At 34.4% G+C, this 6,634-nt stretch overlaps 1 non-coding gene across 1 annotated transcript; it reads right to left on the bottom strand.

The window, feature by feature from the left end:
• Positions 1–279: 279 nt before the first annotated feature.
• Positions 280–385, bottom strand: LOC122233378. Its single transcript, XR_006210927.1, has one exon. It is a non-coding gene; the product is annotated as a U6 spliceosomal RNA (small nuclear RNA).
• Between the last annotated feature and the right edge of the window lie 6,249 nt (positions 386–6,634).

Here is a 6,634-nt window from a genome sequence, read left to right as displayed (position 1 = left end):
TAGTTTTAACTCTTAAATTTAGGTCTTTGATCCATTTTGAGTTAATTTTTGTATATGGTATGATATAAAGGTCCACTTCTCAGTACCATTTGTTGAAAAGATTGCCTCCACTGAATGGTTTGGAACCCTTTTCTTTTTTATTATTTTTATTTTACACAGTTTATTTCATTTTACACTTTTCAAGTTCACTTTGGACCCAGCACATCTTGGGGTTTTATACACCAAACAAAATGCTCTGCTAGAGACAGTCAAGTTCAGGAACAGTTTCCTTTCACATTCAGAAATATGGAAGCTTCACAAACTTGCATGTCATCCTTGCTCAGGAGCCATGCTAGTCTTCTCTGTATTGTTCCAGTTTTAGTATATGTGCTGCCAAAGTGAGCATGGAACCCTTTTCAAAAATCAGTTAACCATTGCAACAACATGGATGGATCTAGAGGGTATAATCCTAAGTGAAAAAAGCCAGAGAAAGACAAATACCATATGATTTCATTCATATGTGGAATTTCAGAAACAAAACAAATAAACAAAGAAAAAAAGAGACAAAAAATCAGACTCTCAAATATAGAGAACAAGCTAGTGGTTGCCAGAAGGGAGATGGGTGGGAAGATGGGTGAAATAGGTGAAAAGGATTAAGAGTACACTTAATCTTGATGAAGACCGAGCAATGTATAGAATTGTTGAATCATATTCTACAATTGTTGAATCAATTGTTGAATCATATCATACATTCACCTGAAACTAATGTAACACTGTGTGTTAATTATACTTGAATAAAAAGATCAATTTACCATATGTGAAGGTTTATTTCTAGGCTCTTTGTTTTATTCCATTGCTCTATGTGTCTGTTCTTATGCTAGTACCATACTGTTTTAATTGTTGCAGTTTTGTGGTAAGTTTTGAAGCCAAGGAAGTGTGAGTCCTCCAACTTTATTCTTCTTTTACAAGATTGTTTGGCTATTCAGGGTTCCTTGAAATTCCATATGATTTTGAGGATGGCTTTTACATTTCTGCAAAAAAGGCTGTTGGACTTTTGATAGGGATTTGTTGAATATAGATCACTTTGGGTAATGTTGACTTCTTGACAATGTTAGGTCTTCCTGTCCATGAACATGCAGTGTCTTTCCATTTATTTAGCTCTTCTTTAATTTCTTACAGCAATGTTCTATAGTTTTCAGCCTACAAGTTCTTCAGCTCCTTGGTTAGATATATTCTTATGTATTGGTATTTATATGCTATTGTAAATGGAAGTTCTTTCTTAATTTCCTTTTTGGGTTATTTCCTTGTGGTGCATAGAGAAACACAAATGATTTAGTGTGTTGATCTTGTACCTTGTAACTTTGTTGAATTCATTTATTAGCTCTACTAGCTCTCTTGTCAATTCTTTGGGATTTTCTATATATATAGGATTGTGTGCATGTCATCTGTGAATAGAGATAATTTCACCTTTTTTCTCTCCAGTTTGGATGCTTTCTGCTTCTTTTTATTATCTAATAACTCTGGCTAGAACTTCCAGTACAATGTTGATTAGCAGTGGTTAAAGTGGGCACCCTTGTCTTGTTCCCTATCTTAGGGGAATATTTTCAGTCTTTTCTGTGGAGTATGACACTAGCTGGAGGTTTTTCATAAGTACCCATTATCATGTTGAGGAAATTTCCCTCTATTCCTTGTTTTCTTGGTTTTTATCATGAAAAGGTTGGATTTTGTTAGTTTTTTCTGTATCAATTGAGATTATCATGTGTTTTTCCTTTTTATTCTACTAATATGAAGTATTACATTGATTGTTTTTCTTATGTTGAACTACGCTTACATTCCTGGAACAAATCCCACTTAGTTTTGAGGAATAATAATGCTTTTAATGTGCAGTTGATTCAATTTGCTACTGTTCTCTTGAGGATTTTTGCATCTATATTCATAAAGGATGTTGTCCTATAATTTTCTTTTCTAATCTAATTTTATTATTTTTTAAAGTTTATTTATTAATTTTGAGAGAGAGGGAGAGAGAGGGAGAGAGAGAGAGAGTGCACACAAACAGAGGAGGGGCAGAGAGAGAGAGAGAATCTCAAGCAGGCTCCATGCTGTCAGCCCAGAGCCTGATTTGGGGCTTGAACTCATGAATCATGAGATCATGACCTGAGCCAAAATCGAGTCAGGCATTTAACCAACTGAGCCACCCAGGCACCCCTAATTTTATTATTTAAATTTATTTAGAATAAATATACTTAGAATCTCTAATTTTGTTATTTCTTATCTAATTTTTCTTTATCTGGCTTTAGTATCAGGGTAATTTTGACTTCATAGAATGAGTTAGAAAGTATTCCTTTTCAGTTTTGAGGAAGAGTTTGAGAAGGGTTGGTATTACTATTTCTTTAAATGTTTGGTAGAAAAAAAATGGTTAGTAGAATTTACTGGTGAAGCCATCAAGTCCAGGACTTTTCTTTGTTGGAAGGTTTTTGTTTGTTTGTTGATTTTATTTATTTATTTATTGAAGTATAATTAACATACGGTGTTATATTAGTTTCAGGTGTACAATATAATGATTCAACAATTCTATATATTTCTCAGTGCTCATCAAGTAAGTGTATTCTTAATCTCCATCACCTATTTCACCACCCCCCCCCCCACCTCCCCACTGGCAACCACCAGTTTGTTGTCTATATTTAAGAGCCTGTTTTTTTGTTTATCTCTCTTTTTTCTTTGTTTCGTCATTTGTTTTGTTTCTTAAATTTCACATATAAGTGAAATCATATGGCATTTGTCTTTCTCTGATTTATTTCACTTAGAATTGTACCTTTTAGGTCCATCCAGGTTGTTGCATATGTTCTCTGGCTGAGTAATATTCCATTTTATATATATATATATATATATATATATATATATATATATATGTACATTATATATATATATACACATCTATATTTATACATACATACATACATACATACATACATACATACATACATACTGGGTGATTCAGTTGGTTAAGCGTCTGACTTAGGCTCAGGTCACAATCTCACAGTTCATGAGTTTGAGCCCTGCAAGGAGCTCTCTTCTGTCAGCACAGAGCCCTCTTTGGACCCTCTGTCCCCCTGTCTCTCTGCCCCTCCCCTGCTCACACTTTTTCTCTCTAAAAGATAAACGTTTAAAAAAATACCCAGTAGTGGAATTATTGGATCATATGGTATTTCTGGTTTTAGTTTTTTGAGGAACATCCATATTGTTTTCTGCCGTGGCTGCACCAGGGTTTCTTTTTCTCCACATCTTTACCAACACTTGTTTTTTCTTGTGTTTTTAATTTCAGCCATTCTGACAGGTGTTAAGTGATATTCCATTGTGATTTTATTTGCAGTTCTCTCATGATTTAGTGATGTTGAGCATCTTTTAACGTGTCTGTTGACCATCTCTATGTCTTCTTTTTTGGAAGTTTTTGATTACTGATTCAATTTCTTGTTATATGTTTGTTGAGATTTCTGGTTTTTGTTTGTTTGTTTTTTAGACAGTTTAGGTAACGTCTGTGTATTAGGGTTCTCCAGAAAAAACAACCAATAGGATAAATATACATATAAAACAAAACAAAAAATATGTATATATACATACACACATAAATACACACACACACACACATACATACACAGTATACACACACACACATATATATGATTTATTATAAGAAATTAGCTCACACAATTATGGAGGTTGGCAAATGCCAAGATGTACAGAGTGAGTTGGGAAGCTAGAGACCCAGGAGACCTGATTTTTTTTTTAGTTCCAATTTAAGTCCAAAGAACCAGGAATGCCGATGATGTAGTTTCAGTCCCAAGGCTGGCAGATTTGAGACCCAGGAATAGCTGATGTTTCACTTCAAGTCTGAAGGCTGGGAAAAAAGCCAGTTCAAAGGCTGTTAGGCAGAAAGCTCTCTCTCACTCTGGGCAAGGTCAGCCTTATAATTCTATTCAGGCCTTCAACTGATTGGATGAGGCTCACCCACATTAGGGAGGGAAATCTATTTTACTTAGTCTACTGATAAAATGTTAATCTCATCCCAAAAAAATCCTCAAAAAAAACCACAAAACACCTCCCAGAATAATGTTTGACCAAATATCTGGACACCCCGTGGCTTAGTAACACTGGCACATGAAATTAACTATCATAATATGTTTCAAGGAATTTGTCCCTTTCTTCTGGGTTATCTAATTGGTTGGTATACAGTTGTTCATCGTATTCTATTATAATACTTTTTATTGCTGTAAGGTTGATACTACTGTCCCCACATTCACTTCTGACTTTAATAATTTGAGTCTTCTCTGTTTTTTTCTTAGTCAATCTTACTAAAGATTTGGGGTTTTTTTTCATCTTTTCAAACAACCAACTTTTGATTTCATTGATTTTTTTATACTCTATTTTATTTATTTGTGACCTATTCTTTATTATTTTCTTCCTTCTGCTTGCTTGGGGTTTCTTTCCTCTTTCTTCTTCTTTTTTTTTAAGTTTATCTATTTACTTATTTTGAGAGAGAGAGAGAGAGCATATATGTGAGCTGGGGAGGGGCTGAGAGAGAGGGAGAGAGAGAACCCCAAGCAGACCCTGTGTTAATAATAATGCAGATCAACTTGGGGCTCCATCCCATGAGCCGTGAGATCATGACCTGAGTGGAAATCAAGAGTCAGATGGTCAACTTACTGAGTCACCCAGGTGGCCCTCCACTTCTTTTTTTTTTTTTAAGTTTATTTATTTATTTTGAGAGACAGAGAGACAGAGAGAAGCAGAGAGAGAGGGAGAGAGAGAGAGAGAATCCCAAGCAAGCTCTGCTTTGTCAGTGCAGAGCCTGATGTGGGGCTTGAACTCATGAACTGTGAGATCATGACCTGAGCTGAAATCAAGAGTCAGACACTTCACTGACTGAGCCACCCAGGTGCCCTCCTCCTCTTCTTTATCTAGCTTAGTTCTAAGATATAAAGTTAGGTTGTTGATTTGAAAAATTTTAAAAATGTATTTACAGATATAAATTTCCCTCCGAGCACTGCTTTCATTCCATCCCATAAGTTTTGATATTTTTTTATTTGCCTCTAAGTATTTTCTAATTTACCTTGTGATTTTTTCTTCAATACATTGGTTATTTCAATGGGTGTTGTTTAATTTCTATCTATTTATAATTTTCCCAGATTCCCTTCTCATAGTGATTTCTTTCATTCTATTGTGATCACAGAAAATACTTGGTATGATTTCATTCCTTTTAAGCTTATCAATTCTTGTTTTAAGGCTTAGCCTATGGTCTAACTTGGAGAATGTTTCATGCATACTTGAAAAGAATGTGTATTTTGCTATCATTGGATGGAATGCTCTATAGATGTCTCTTAGGTCTAGGTGATTTATACTATTTTTTAAGTCTTCTATTTCCTTGTTAATCTTTGGCATGGTTGTTTTTACACATTGTTGAAAGTGGAGTATTGAAAAAAAGTGGAGTATTGACATTTCCAATTATTTTTTTATGAATTGTCCATTTCTCTCTTCAGTTATGTCATTTTTTGCTTTATGTTTTGGAAGTTCTTTGTTAGATGCATATATATTTATAATTGTTTTATCTTCAGGGTGCCTGGGTGACTCAGTTGTTTAAGCGTCCAACTTCTGCTCAGGTCATGATCTCCCAGTTTGTGGGTTGGAGCCCTGGAGCCTGGAGCCTGCTTCGGATTCTGTGTCTCCTCCTCTCTGCCCCTCCCACACTCATGCTCTGTCTCTCTCTGTCTCTCAATAATAAATAAACATTAAAAAATTTATAATTGTTTTATCTTCTTAATGGATTAATTTTTTATCATTATAAAATACCCCTTTTTTGTCTCTTGTAAAAATTTTTCTTTCAAAGTCTATTTTTTCTGATATTAATATTGCCTCATTATAGCTTTCTTTTGGTTATGGTCTGCACAATATATCTTTTTCAATATGTTTACTTTTTTTTTTAGTGAGAAAGAGAGAGGGAGAGAGAGAGGGCATGAGCAGGGGGAGAAGGGCATAAGGAGAGAGGGAGAATCCCAAGCAAGCTCCACACTCAGTGCAGAGTCTGATTTGGGGCTTAATCCCACTACCCTGAGATCATGACCTCAGCCAAAATCAGGAGCTGGATGCTAAACTGAGTGAGTCCTCCAGGCATCCCTTAGCTTGTGTTTTTAAATGCAAAACTTTGCCTCTTGTAGATAGTATATACAGTTGGGTCATGTATTTTTAATCTATGTTTCCAGTGTTTGCCTTTTAATTGGAGAGTTTAATACACTCATACTTAATATAATTAGTGGTACTAGGATTTATGTCTACAATTTTGCTGTTAGCATTTCATATTTCTTATGGTTTTTTGTTTCTCAGTTACTCCATTACTGCTTCCTTTTTTTGTTAAATTGATACTTCTGGTATGCCATTTTAATGACCTTGTTGTTTCTTTTACTATATTTTTGAATTATTTTCTTAGTGGTTGCCCTGGGTGTAAAAATTATCATAATTTATATTTATTAATTTATCCTAATAAATCTTATCTTTCATCTTATTTTCTTAGCTTTATCTTAATAAATCTTAATTTATGACAATCTAGTTTGCTCCTACATAGTTTGCTTCTATAAGCTTTGCTCCTAGTTTCATTTTCTTTTCC

Source organism: Panthera tigris, chromosome D4, assembly GCF_018350195.1.
Source record: "Panthera tigris isolate Pti1 chromosome D4, P.tigris_Pti1_mat1.1, whole genome shotgun sequence".
NCBI lineage: Eukaryota > Metazoa > Chordata > Mammalia > Carnivora > Felidae > Panthera > Panthera tigris.
Note: the sequence above shows the minus strand (reverse complement) of the source record. Positions and strands in the feature narration are given on the sequence as shown.